The 12,802-nt window shown below is 39.2% G+C and overlaps 1 protein-coding gene across 2 annotated transcripts in view; it reads left to right on the plus strand.

Moving 5' to 3' along the window:
* Positions 1–12,802, plus strand: part of LOC124289424 (prothoracicostatic peptides-like) — a 52,746-nt gene that overhangs the window by 21,347 nt on the left and 18,597 nt on the right. Inside the window, exon 2 of one of the 2 annotated variants that reach the window (XM_046726042.1) lies at positions 9,773–9,799. The exons of the other annotated variant lie outside the window; for it this stretch is intronic. The gene's annotated coding sequence lies outside the window, so the exon portion shown is untranslated. The remainder of the gene's footprint in view (positions 1–9,772; positions 9,800–12,802) is intronic. 2 annotated transcript variants of the gene reach the window in all.

Raw genomic sequence — 12,802 nt, forward strand, 5'->3', positions numbered from 1 at the left:
TATAAATATCAATTTTTATGTAAGCATATTTTTCAAAGAGAGAGTGTGAATGATATACACAATAGTATGGCTATATACAATATCAGTGTTTGCAGAATAAAACTACACTTACTCACTCCCTAAATGTATCAATTGTAAATGTATGTTTAATTAAATATATTGGTGAAAAACATACTCAACTGACTCAAAATATTCCATGGTGATGAATGCCTTCATCGAGGGAATTATCTTTCTTCATTATGTGTATTCATTTCTTATTTCACGAATTCTTCCTTTGAGTGTATTATATTCTTCGGCGAGTTTCTTCATGAAGGGAATCCCTTTGCGGGTCCACAAAACAGGTATTGACCTCATCACCAGTCTATAATTGTATAGTATTGTATTGTAGAGGGAGGTAAAACCTGTATCCGTGTCGTTGGTTGACACTGTTTGCTTTATAACTGTATAGCTAAGCCTGGAATTCTTACAAAATCGTCCCTTTCTTCACATTATTCATCACATAAGCTGGTTATTCAGAAATGTATTATACAGTAAGCATTGTCGTGTCTCATGCAACGCCTTAGTCAGTTGACCCGTCAAGGTCCGGGTTAGAATGAATCTTAAGTCACCAATGCTTGCCGTAAGAGGCGACTAACGGGATCGAGTGGCCAGGCTCGATGGCTTGGTTGACACATGACATCGGTTCCCAATTCCACAGATCGATGCTCATGCTGTTGATCACTGGATTGTCCGGTCCAGATTCGATTATATACAGACCGCCGCCATATAGCTGGAATATTGGTGAGTGCGGCGTACAACTAAACTCACACACTCACTCTTATTCAGTTACTGAACAACAATAAGCATCACTTAACCTCTGACTGGGTTTAAACCTAGGCATTGGACTTTCATTTGCATTAATATATTGGTTATTTAAAATGCATTGATATGATAATATTTTGAGTCAGTTGAGTATGTTTTTCACCAATATATTTAATTAAACATACATTTACAATTGATACATTGAGTGAGTGAGTAAATGTAGTTTTATTCTGCAAACACTGATATTGGATGTAACCATATTTTTGTGTATATCATTCACACTCTCGCTGTGGCATATGGAGATGAAAAACTCCGGAAAACGGGATGAAAAATAAAACAACACATTAGTTGCATGTAATATTTCAGACAACGGAGAAACAAATGGAATGCTGAGATCGTGTGGCAAGCACCTGAACCATTGAGCCACCTTTGTAATCCCAGGTTGAGAACAGAACCCGGTCCTTAGGCGTCACGAATGAACACTTTAATAACAAGGCTACAGTAACATATTTCCAGAATCAGCGATGTAGCAGATGTACAGGAGACCATATGAATCTTCAAGGCGAGATATTAAACCGCTGCATTATTGCAAATGACAAATGAAACATTTATGTCGTTCAGTGACACGATTGCCTCCCAAAACAGCACAGGGCAAACAGTCAGACATTACTATCATTGAAAAATACCATTTATCAAATCCGTTATTACCAGCTCCGATTACAGCAGATACGAACACGGCAAATATTGGGTAACTATTAGAGTCTATTACGTCCATATAACGCTTATTCCATTCACAGGCAAATTCGCCGTTGATGCCATTTCCCCCGCTAATCCAGGCATCAGTTTATACTGTCCATACATCGACTATAGCAACAGCTCAAAGAAATTGATCATTTCCTAACGTGCACCTTCGTTTTTTATTTCCATTTTTTGCTCCTTTAAGTGAAAAGATGCACGAGAGATCTCGGGGCTTCTATGGCGAACAGGATGAGACTGAGAGTAAATTATAGGCAGATTTGTTTGGCGAGCAATTACCCGCTAGTTTTGCCTTTTCATCTGAATTCCGACGTACAGTCGCAGTTTACTTTAGTTTCCGATTGCATCGTCCGCAATCATTATAGCATGTCCCGCGGCAAGACGAAACCACGACAACCGGATCGATGAGATTGCACGATCTATCGGCAAGCAAATGGTCCAACATAATTAACACTAATTACCAATGCCTGGGGTAGTCCTACGCTAAATGCTGCCTGTTACGTGGTAGTGAGATTGCCCCATCCCATGCATACTCGCGTACACAATCGCACCTTCACCGGAGAGTCTCCGGCCTTCAATTCCCGCAGTCGTTCCAAAGACATGGCTCTTTTCAAGGGTCCTTAACTTCAGCTAATTATACCTCTCAACTCGGGAAGAACGCACAAATCATCAAATTTAAGAAAAACATGATCGATGGACCTTTCTGAAAAACTAATTACACAAAAGACTTGAAAAAAATCATTTCCTCCATTTTAAAACGCTGAGAGGGGACAATGAGAGATCAAACTTCGAGTTGTAGTATTTTTTTGTAATTCTAAACGTCACATTTGCTTCTTTAGGAACATTAAATGTGGTGCGCGACATGGTTTTGCTCATTTGTATTGTACGAGGTCCTACTTACGTACTGTTTTGTCGCTTTGTGCCTTCAATAACAGTTTCGTATACAACTTTGGATCAGCTACAAGAAAGTTCTTTTGTGAAGTAACACCATCCTTCTCTGTGAAAAGTTCATTACACAGACAGCTGCAATATTCTGAGAATCCAATTCTATCTAATTACAATATAAATAAAATGTTGATGACGACTATTTTTTCAAATTTATAAAACACAATTATGAACCCTTCGCTAATTCGATCGAGCTTTGTCAACAGAACCTGACTGTCAGCGAAAATGATGAACTGTTTCGGCAACCTTTGTTTTATTGGAATGCTTCAGAAAGCCCTCGAGTTACCAAGAGCAACATTAGATGGCGTCACAGAACTAGAATAACAGATGGTACCGGAAGTACGCCAACCACGCTCTCATCGAATTCTGACAAAACTTAGTGATCCATTTTCTTGAACTTCATAATAAGCGTGACACGTTACAGGAAAAATCTCAGGAAGAGGAAACCTTTTCGTTGGCCGTGACTAGAAATTAAGTGATGTAAATAAAGACGTATGTCCCCTAATCTCTCCTCTTTCTTCTGCACCACAAATAGATATAGAACGGTGTTAGTAGAGACAGACCACCTTGGATAGCGGAACATTCATCGTAGTGAACACTAGGTATACGAGGATTTAAGGTGATTATATGTCTGTGTCGGCAGAATCATTTGTAAATATCGGCTACGTTGATACTGCGGGCCGTCTGATGAACGACAACGACAACGGTGGTCCTTCGCTGCGTCGAGTTTCAAGTCACCAGTGCATACTTGCCGAACGTTCCATGATCTGTTGATATTAGCGATGGAAGAAACGTTGTTTAGCGTCACTAGGTTCCAAACCGTATTTCCTCTCAATATGTTTTCAATACAAATACACTGATAATTAACCTGGTTACTCGAGCGGTAACCATTTTGTTACTCATGCGACCCTAAATATATTTCGATTGAGAGATAATTAGGTTTTGATCGTACTGTTGTCAGATGGCTGTGAAGATTATTTACTGATTATGTAGTAGTCTTTAGCTCAGCCTGTTGGAACTGGTAACACGTTTAACTACCAGTTAACAAAACGTAAAGATGAACAACCTTCCTTTTGCAGTAGTCAATCTTATACCTAAAAATATTTTTAGATAAAACTCGCCTAGTTTTATGTTGAATTACTAATTACGTATAACTACGTTGAAGTAACATACCTATAGCCGCCAAGAAACTCTTGGCCCGTTAGTTTTTGAAAGTAATCCGTTCAAGGTGCTTATCGGGGAATTGTAAATTTGTTTTTGCGTTTTGTTTTGTTCGTTGTAAAACGCTCCATGCAATGTTAAAGAATGTAGACGAATTATGAAAAGGTAGAACAATTTGTTTTACTTTTAGAGTGAGTGAGTGAGTGATTTGAGTTTTACGCTGCACTCAGCAATATTCCAGCCATATGACGGCGGTCTGTAAATAATCGAGCCTGGACCAGACAATCCAGTGATTGACAACATGAGCATCAATATACGCAACTGGTTTACGAAGACATGCGTCAACCACGTCACCGAGCCTGACCACCTGATTCCATTCGTCGACTCTTACAGCATTTCCAATTCTAACCCGAATCGTCACGGGTACCAGCATATGTAGAGTGTAAGTGCAGCCATCAAATGGTGCAGGTGTTCGTAAAACTACTCAATTTTATTGGACATGTTGTTTTTTTATTTCAAATAGTTTGATATAATTTCCCACGCTAATTTCGTCTTTCGCCCTATGGAATCTGTTTTTGTCGGCTAACAGGGCGTGGTTATACTCTGGCGTTGACGTTGTGCATAGACAGTCAACTACGTTGTAACGAATACACTTATAACGAACTGACGGATGTAACGAACTGTTATGTCGGTCTGTTTACACTTATTGCACATTTTAGTTTAAATGCGTGTAACGAATTACGGTCATAACGAAGTACAAAGTTCGTTATAACCGTAGTGAACTAAACTTAAACAGAGAGCAGTTTTAAATGGTATTGGTTTAAAAGTTCAATTTTGATGTAACATGTGTTATATTTGGGATTACACTTTCCTAGTAAAGTACAGATTCTAGTACTGTCGTTGGGTTGAGTCCCATCCGGGATTCGAACCCACACCCTCAGAGTCAGGCACCTATTCGCCAGCACACAATTTAATGGTACCAACACATAATACCCGGATGTGGTTGGAGTGCAATGTACAATGTCACCGACCTTCTTCATCCAGCTATAACCATCACTGCCCGTACACTACACCAGTAGGAAGCTATGTATGGATATGCTAAGTCAATCAAGGAGCCTTGCCCTAATTGGCTTCATCAAGGGTGGGTGTAATGTAAAGGCAAATATCCCATGTGCACTTTATCTCTGTTATATTCTCCCAAGGGATTTGCGGCTGACCACGTACATTCTTAACGGGAATCTTGGCAAACTGAAGCTCGTCTATTATTCCAGAATTGTAGCGTTTTGGTCATATTCAGAATGCAGTAAGACACGCCACTGTGTTCCGGTACACCAGACACTTTGACTATTGTATGCGCACTACTGGGTGTCATGTTTTTCTACATTTGAAAAGGTAAATTATTTTTTGGACTTTGTTAATGTTCTAAAAAGTATTAGACCCGTGAAGATCCGGGTTAGAATTGGTCATCAGTAACCCATGCTTGTCGTAAGAGGCGACTAACGGGATCGGGTGGTCAGGCTCGCTGACTTGGTTGACACATGCCATTGAATCCCAGTTGCGTAGATCGATGCTCATGCTGTTGATCCCTGGATTGTCTGGTCCAGTACTCGATTATTTACAGACCGCCGCCATATAGCTGGAGTATTGCTGAGTGCAGCGTAAAACTCAAATCACTCACTCATTCTAAAAAGTAAAAACAAATTGTTCTACCTTTTCATAATTCGCCTACATTCTTTAACAGTGCATGGAGCGTTTTACAAACTCAAAAGCTAACGGTGCCGGTATAACGGTATAACTAATCTGTGTACGGGACAAAACAGAAACACGTGAGTCATATAGGGAAAGTTGAAAATACAGAAGAGACACAGCTTGTTTTCTTTTATATCTAAATATCTGTATACTTTGAATATAAAGGTTAAAAAATGTATCGAAGATGAATACTTCTTCTATGTATTTTAGCCACTTTGCCATGGTTACTTGGAAAAGTATTTTTGACTAATTCTGTGTTCAAAACTTTCTCGTTAACGGGCGGTAGTATTGTAACTGTCAAAGCGATAGCACAAGTGCATTATGTCTGACAGTACAATATAACGTCATGTATTATTGATGACGTCATTATATCAATAATGGGCTAACAGTTTCCTTAACATGTTCCAACACATCGGTTTTAAAGTAATAAAATATGACTCAATTGTATGTATGTATGTATGTATGTGTGTGTGTGTGTGTGCGTGCGTGCGTGCGTGCATGCATGCATATAAGTATGAATGTAGTAATGATAGTTACTAAAACTTTTTATTTACTTGTTATCCCTCCCTCACCCGAGCAAATTACAATATGAAAAATAACCCAGTGAACTAGACCATGCAAATTTAATCTTAAGGTAAATCAGTTCACTTAACCTCCAGTGAAGTATTTGTATTAGAATTCAGAACCAGAATAGCAGTAATTTAGTTGTGGATTTCAATTCAAACTTGATCTTGTCAAAATTGGTTTAAGCTGAAAAGTAGTTTCATGTCGATGTTGTCCGTTGAACCGGAAGAAACCTCTTCCAATTTGAAATATTTCGAAAGGAAGAAAGCTGACAATAATTCATTTTATCCTAACAAAGCAATTACGCCATCGATCATAACACTGGTCTGTCAGTACAACACATCGAAGCTATAAAATGTTCTAGATGATGCAAATAACTTTATCGTCATTAGAAAGTCTGGGACAGACGTTAAGACGCAGGACTATGGGAACAATAATTGCTATTTTAGATGATTTAAGTAACAGACTGTGTTATGTTTGATACAGAAACGACGCCATAGAAATATTTCTGGTAAATGCAGAGCTTACTGTCACGGCATCGGATTCCAGTCCTGAAAATAACGATCTTAAATCATTCAGCAGTCGAGCAGATGAGGTTCGTGAAGTCTTGTTCAGTTGCCATTGGACAATACTGCAGTAATTGCATGTCTTGACACACAGAGAGCCTACCTGCACTAAGTCAGTCGTATGTATGGGACATAAAACAGGGTGAAAACCTTATTCGTCTGTTATAGTAGGACATAAAAGGAGAAGAGGACTACAGTTCGCACATGAAAGACACCTTTATTATGTCGTATAAGCAATTACAAAGTAAAACTAACCACCCCCTAGTGATTCAATTGAACAGTGAAAACACACACGCATACCGAGTTGATTGTCAGAGGTTCTCTCAGCGTGAAGCCCCAACTAAGCCACTCAACCTCCGTTGAGGTATCTGTCTCAACCAATGGGATTCACACTCTTCTTGGCTACGTGGGGAGAACTTGTCGCGAAAGTATTGAGCAGGTTCGATTTGGACAGGAGGGGCATCGATTCGATCGATCCAGTTCGCTCTAAGAGGAAGGGCCTTGTCTCTAAACCCATGCTGCAATTGCTATTCTCCATAGAGGGACGATTTATGGTAGAGAATTACAATTTCAACAAATTGATTTGCTCTCAAAGCTCGCTTTATTCGTAATGAGGATGTTTGAGCTGAGACGAAGCGGAAGAGGTAAACCTACTTCACGTCTGCGGCGCCATTGATCACTGGTCTTACTCTCTTCCCGCTACCTGAAATCTTCAGACTACATTAGTGAAATCTCTCTGATAACCCTTAGATTTCCCCCCGTTTTGCACCAACTTGGATGCTCCCCTACATACCTCCTCTAATCCTTCTACTACGGAAGTGGTTGTCTCTGTAAGCCGTCCGCGATTTTCCGTATGATTATCGAACGATAATGACGGCGGACATTTTGATAGGATCACCTCGGCCCGACATTGGCCGTGTTCTCTGTCACGTTGTGTGATTATCAGACAAATGGACTATACCGGGCAAGAACACTCTGTTACTTCAGATTAGTATCTGACTGTTTGTTAAGGTTGGCCAGACTTTGATGCATAACACAAAGGACTACTAAAGTCATTAACAAGGTCAAGCCCATGTTCGCTTTATCCACGCTTTATCCACGCTTTATCCACGCTTTATCCACGCTTTATCCACGCTTCAACCTCCAATAAGAGACACCGTTCTTTGTCTGTGGACTTTCCTTTGGGCATTGTTAGAACCTACTCGTACTACAGAACCAGGTCTGCATAGTTTACATTGATCCATAGTTGCATAGTTAACACGGATCCATATTCGCATAGTTAACATGGACCCATGTTTGCATTGTTTACACGGATCCGTGTTTGCATAGATAAACGGATCCATGTGTTCATTGTTAACACATATCCAAGGTTGCAGATTTAACACAGATCCATGTTTGTATAGGTAACATATATCCAGGTTTGCAGAGTTAACACATATCCAAGACTGCAAAGTTAACACAGATCCAAGGTTGCAGAGTTAACACATATCCAAGGCTGCAAAGTTAACACAGATCCAAGGTTGCAGAGTTAACACATGTCCAAGGTTGCAAAGTTAACACAGGTACAAGTTTGCACAGTTGTCACAGATCCACGTTAGCCTAGGTATCACATGTCCACCTTTTCATTGCTTTACAAATCCAATGAGCCTATAGACAAAAAGACGAAAGTTACAAACTTATATCTAACATTGCGAAGATACAACGGGTATTACTTTCCAAAATCAATACAGGCCCAACTTTCCAAAGTTACCGAAGATACCTCTTTACAGAGTTATCAAAGATGCCTTACCCACAGGCCCACCTTTGCTCAAACTTTGTCCAGTAAACATATATCTCACATTACATAGTTACAACAGATCTAACTAGCCAAGGTACCACATATCCAACACAATAAAAATTTAACATATCAAAAGTGGATATTTACGATTGTCTAAGATTTGTAACCCACATTTGGGAAGTTATCACAAAATCTACTTTGCAAAGTTACCATATAACAAACTATGAGAAGTAACTAACGTCATTAACTAACTTCCCTAAGTTACTGCAGGACTAACTTAACAAGTTAACACCTGACTAACCTTTCGAAGTTATATATGTCTTTGCAAAGTTACCACAAAACTAACTTTGCGAAGTTAACACATGAGTAACTTTATAAAGTAACCATATGACTTACTTTGTAAAATTACTACTTAACTGACTTTTCAAAGTTGCAACATAACAAACTCTGCGACACGTTTACCTCATAACCAACTCTGCGAATCAATGTTTGCAAAGTTTTCAGAACCAATCAAACTTTGCAAAGTTATCAGAGATATTTTACCAATGAAAATGTTTCAATCTTCACGTAGGAAACCATAGTTTGCATAACCAGTGTTAACCACAGGAGACGTAAATTATGTATAAAATGATATGTTTATGAACACATTACATAGCCTCGGCATGTTTGTTATAGTCGGAGTATTTAACAATGGTTTCGTTTTCCGTGGGGAAGCTGCTACTCCGGAGTAATTCGTATTGTTGGCCAAAGGAACACTTTCGCTGTGTGGAACGGTTCCCGCGATCGCCGAAACAGAGGATGATGCTTATCAATCATATCAAAGACATTATCAAATATTGATCTACAAAATATTTTATCCACTATATCCTCTATACTTAAGCCCACACAGATAATGATTGATATATGCTCAATGGATCAGAAGTAATACCCTTGATCAATACGTTTACCATATCAAGCCTTCTGTTGGAAAGTGAGACGTTCAAAGGACGCTATTACATTCTCTGAGAACGTCTATCTCTACAGGCTCAACACAAATGTCCCTGAAATGGAATCATGTCCTGAATCGGATTATAGTTGTATCAATAAGCACATTTAGCCGCTCGTTACATACAAAACCATTCACTGGCGAGAAGTAAATCGACTAATAGACCGGTTAATGCCTCTTTCTTCGTTCAAAGGATCTTATGTATGAACTACATTCTCTTTTGCTTTCGTGTATATATCGAGGAGTGTCCTCGGCACGTGTTAAATATCCTTTCATTCTTTCTTTGTAAATACATAGTCTCAGATGAAAACAGTTTAAGTTTCATGTAGGGTTGTGGCAAATTCTAGATTTCCGCAGTTTCTGAAAATAAAGAAATTCTCAGGGCTCCTCTCCATTATATTTGATATTTTTTATTATCAACTATTCTTTTCTGTAAAATATGTAAATATGTTCATTTCTTCCTAACAGGTTGTGAGTCTACACACTAAACAAAATGTGAGTATCACTGATATTATATATTATGTCAGTAATACCAACTTAAGGTATTGTTCTCAATGTTGCCAAAACACATGGCATCATCCCATGTTTGAAAGTTACATCTTAGTATCTGTGCATTTTGACAGCGGAAGTATAAACTTGCACTAAACGCTTGTCTGCACGCCATTTCCCCCAACACATGGAGCGATCATTGATTTTAGTGATACATTCTTATAATTTACGATCGCTGCGATTAAAGGATCAGAATCGTCTTTAAATCCTGTACAAAAACATTTGGCGATTGAGCCTCTCAGACATCTGCGCCACATCTGTGGAATACTGTCCGACCACAACCCAAATCGAAAAATGAACTTTTGAATTATTGCTAATCACCAGTACCCATGACTCGAAAAGCTTTTGAGCAGCAATGTATTGCTGGAAGCCAGTTTATATACGTGTATATTAAGATTGATCTTGATTGATTGATAAATTTCACCGCTACACCTGACTGAATCTGGTTCTTCAGATAATTGGAACTGAATCTTTATGACGTTGGCGTTTTATATCCTTAACTGACTTTTAACGTCGTTGAAGCGAACGTCCCCAGGGGCTTTCACATGACATTGACACTTTTAGTGCTATTTTTCTCCTTCACTGAACCTATTTACACGTCATCATACGTTGAAATACGTCTACTAAGTGATAACCGTAATCATTTCACAGCAAGGTGATTTTTAAATATGATTTCTCCAGCACTCTGGATTCACACTTAGAACCAGTTATTTAAAATTACTCATAGGGTGGTATTAACAAAGTCGATGAACCTTATATGTGTTTCCTTATCATCAAGGACCGTGAGGATCCGGGTTAGAATTGATCTTCAGCAACCCATGCTTGTCGTAAGAGGCGACTAACGGGATCGGGTGGTTAGGCTCGCTGACTTGGTTGATGTCACATGTCACCGTAACCCAGTTGCGTAGATCGATGCTCATGCTGTGTATCACTGGATTGTCTGGTCCAGACTCGATTATTTATAGACCGCCGCCATATAGATGGAGTATTGCTAATGCAGCGTTAAGAACAACGAAACAATCCAATCTGATCATCAAGTGTTATTGAGCATGCGCAATATTTAAAAAACCCAAAAACCTTGCACCGGTGAATCTGGGAACGCTGCCCATCTCTCTTCTAGTGTCACTATATCTGTACGGAAATTGTCAATAACTTGCATAACATTTAGTTCTGTGCATTAGTGAACGGATATAGTAACTGCTTCATAGAATATTCAATCTAATTAGAGACCAACAGTGTATGAATGCTTATGCCATGGTCAATATTTATCGCGTTGTTATCAGCAGGTGCTATTACGTAGACTGTCACGCGTGGGGCGTGTGTGGAACTACTCATGGTATTTGATTTATGCAAAAATCACGTGTGAAAAAAAACCGTGAAAAAGAAAAACATTGTTCTCTGAACAGCTATTGAACCAAAATGACATTTGTATTGTAGAATGTTTAAAGAACAATGTGTGCATAAGTGTATTTCTTATGATATATTTTATACATTGTTCCTACGTCAATATTCATGTAGTAAGTGTAGATATTTTGGAAAACACTTTGGAACTCTCCACTCATAAAACTTAACGTTAAACTTCAGTGCCGAAGTATAACAAGTCTTTACCTTGAGAGTTTAAGTTAAAACAGCGGTAAAATAGATAATGAAACACTGAACATCAGTGATGACACCAGGTAAAACTTAATATAGCACTTAAACACTTTCATGACCGGGGCCGGTGGGGTAGCCTAGTGGTTAAGGCGTTCGCTCGTCACGCCGAAGACCTGGGTCCGATCCCCACATGGGCACAATGTGTGAAGCCCATTTCTGATGTCGCCCGCCGTGATATTGCTGGAATATTGCTAAAATCGGCGTATAACTAAACTAAACTAAACTCACTCACTCACTCACTTTCATGGCCGACACTGAACGTCGTTATGATTGTTTTTCTGAAACTCTTCACCTTCCCACTGGAATAATGCAGAAGAAAATTAATTCATTGTCTGCACCCTCCAAATGTACTAGCGGGTGTAGGATTTGTCAGATTATTAAATGAGAAATCGCATTGAAAGACTGGTCATTGTGTTGCACGGGCGATCGCTACGGGGAAATGATTGCAATTGGACATCATTTCGTCAATCTGCCCAATCATTGTCTCATGACAGATAAAGCTGCATTACCCCTCACAGCGATATAGCCAGGCTAGTGGTCATCAGATGGAAGGTCATGATCCAGGCCTCTGCGTCACTTAGCCGTGACCCGAGGTTCTGGACAATGGTCAGACAGACAACGTCCCAATCGGACTTAAAGCATGATTTGATTCATATCAGAATACTAGTACCCATGCGATTTGATTAGTAGTCTGGATCTGGTGTAACAGGTCAGGAGATAGTTTGGGACGTACCACCAACGACACCATATTTCTGTCAATCTAAAAGCTCAGTATGTCGTTTTTTATTTCATGTCAGTATTTCATTCTGTTGAACCTTGCCGAAAATATATTGACGAGTGTCTCCACCTCCCTATAGCACAAGAGTACAGGTGTCCACGCTGTCTTTAATCACAAGTGACGATCCAGTATCGAATCCCAGATTTTCTTATCTTGGTCATGAAACTCGCACCATCTGATCATAGAGCTGACTAAAGAGTAACTGTTTGTGATGACTGACAATCAGGATGTACTAACACTGAAACCCGCTCTGTCATAATCGAGCGAAGGTATTGTTCAAAGCGGTTATAAACAAAACTCACTCACTCAGTATCTGAATCACAATTGCCACGAGTACATAATGTATCTGAATACTTTCAATAGGCATTATCATTGTTTGCAATGTTATAGTGTTCTAATGTGGCCATTACCGTTTTGCCTGTATTCTAATAATTACGTATTTGTTTTATGGAGTTTATCTGTGCAAGCGAATTTGTCATCATTTAATCCAATTTGTAAGGAAATACAAATAAAACAAC

The sequence above is a fragment of the Haliotis rubra genome, unplaced genomic scaffold (assembly GCF_003918875.1).
Source record: "Haliotis rubra isolate DU_JTF1 unplaced genomic scaffold, ASM391887v1 Scf440, whole genome shotgun sequence".
In the NCBI taxonomy this organism is placed as follows: domain Eukaryota; kingdom Metazoa; phylum Mollusca; class Gastropoda; order Lepetellida; family Haliotidae; genus Haliotis; species Haliotis rubra.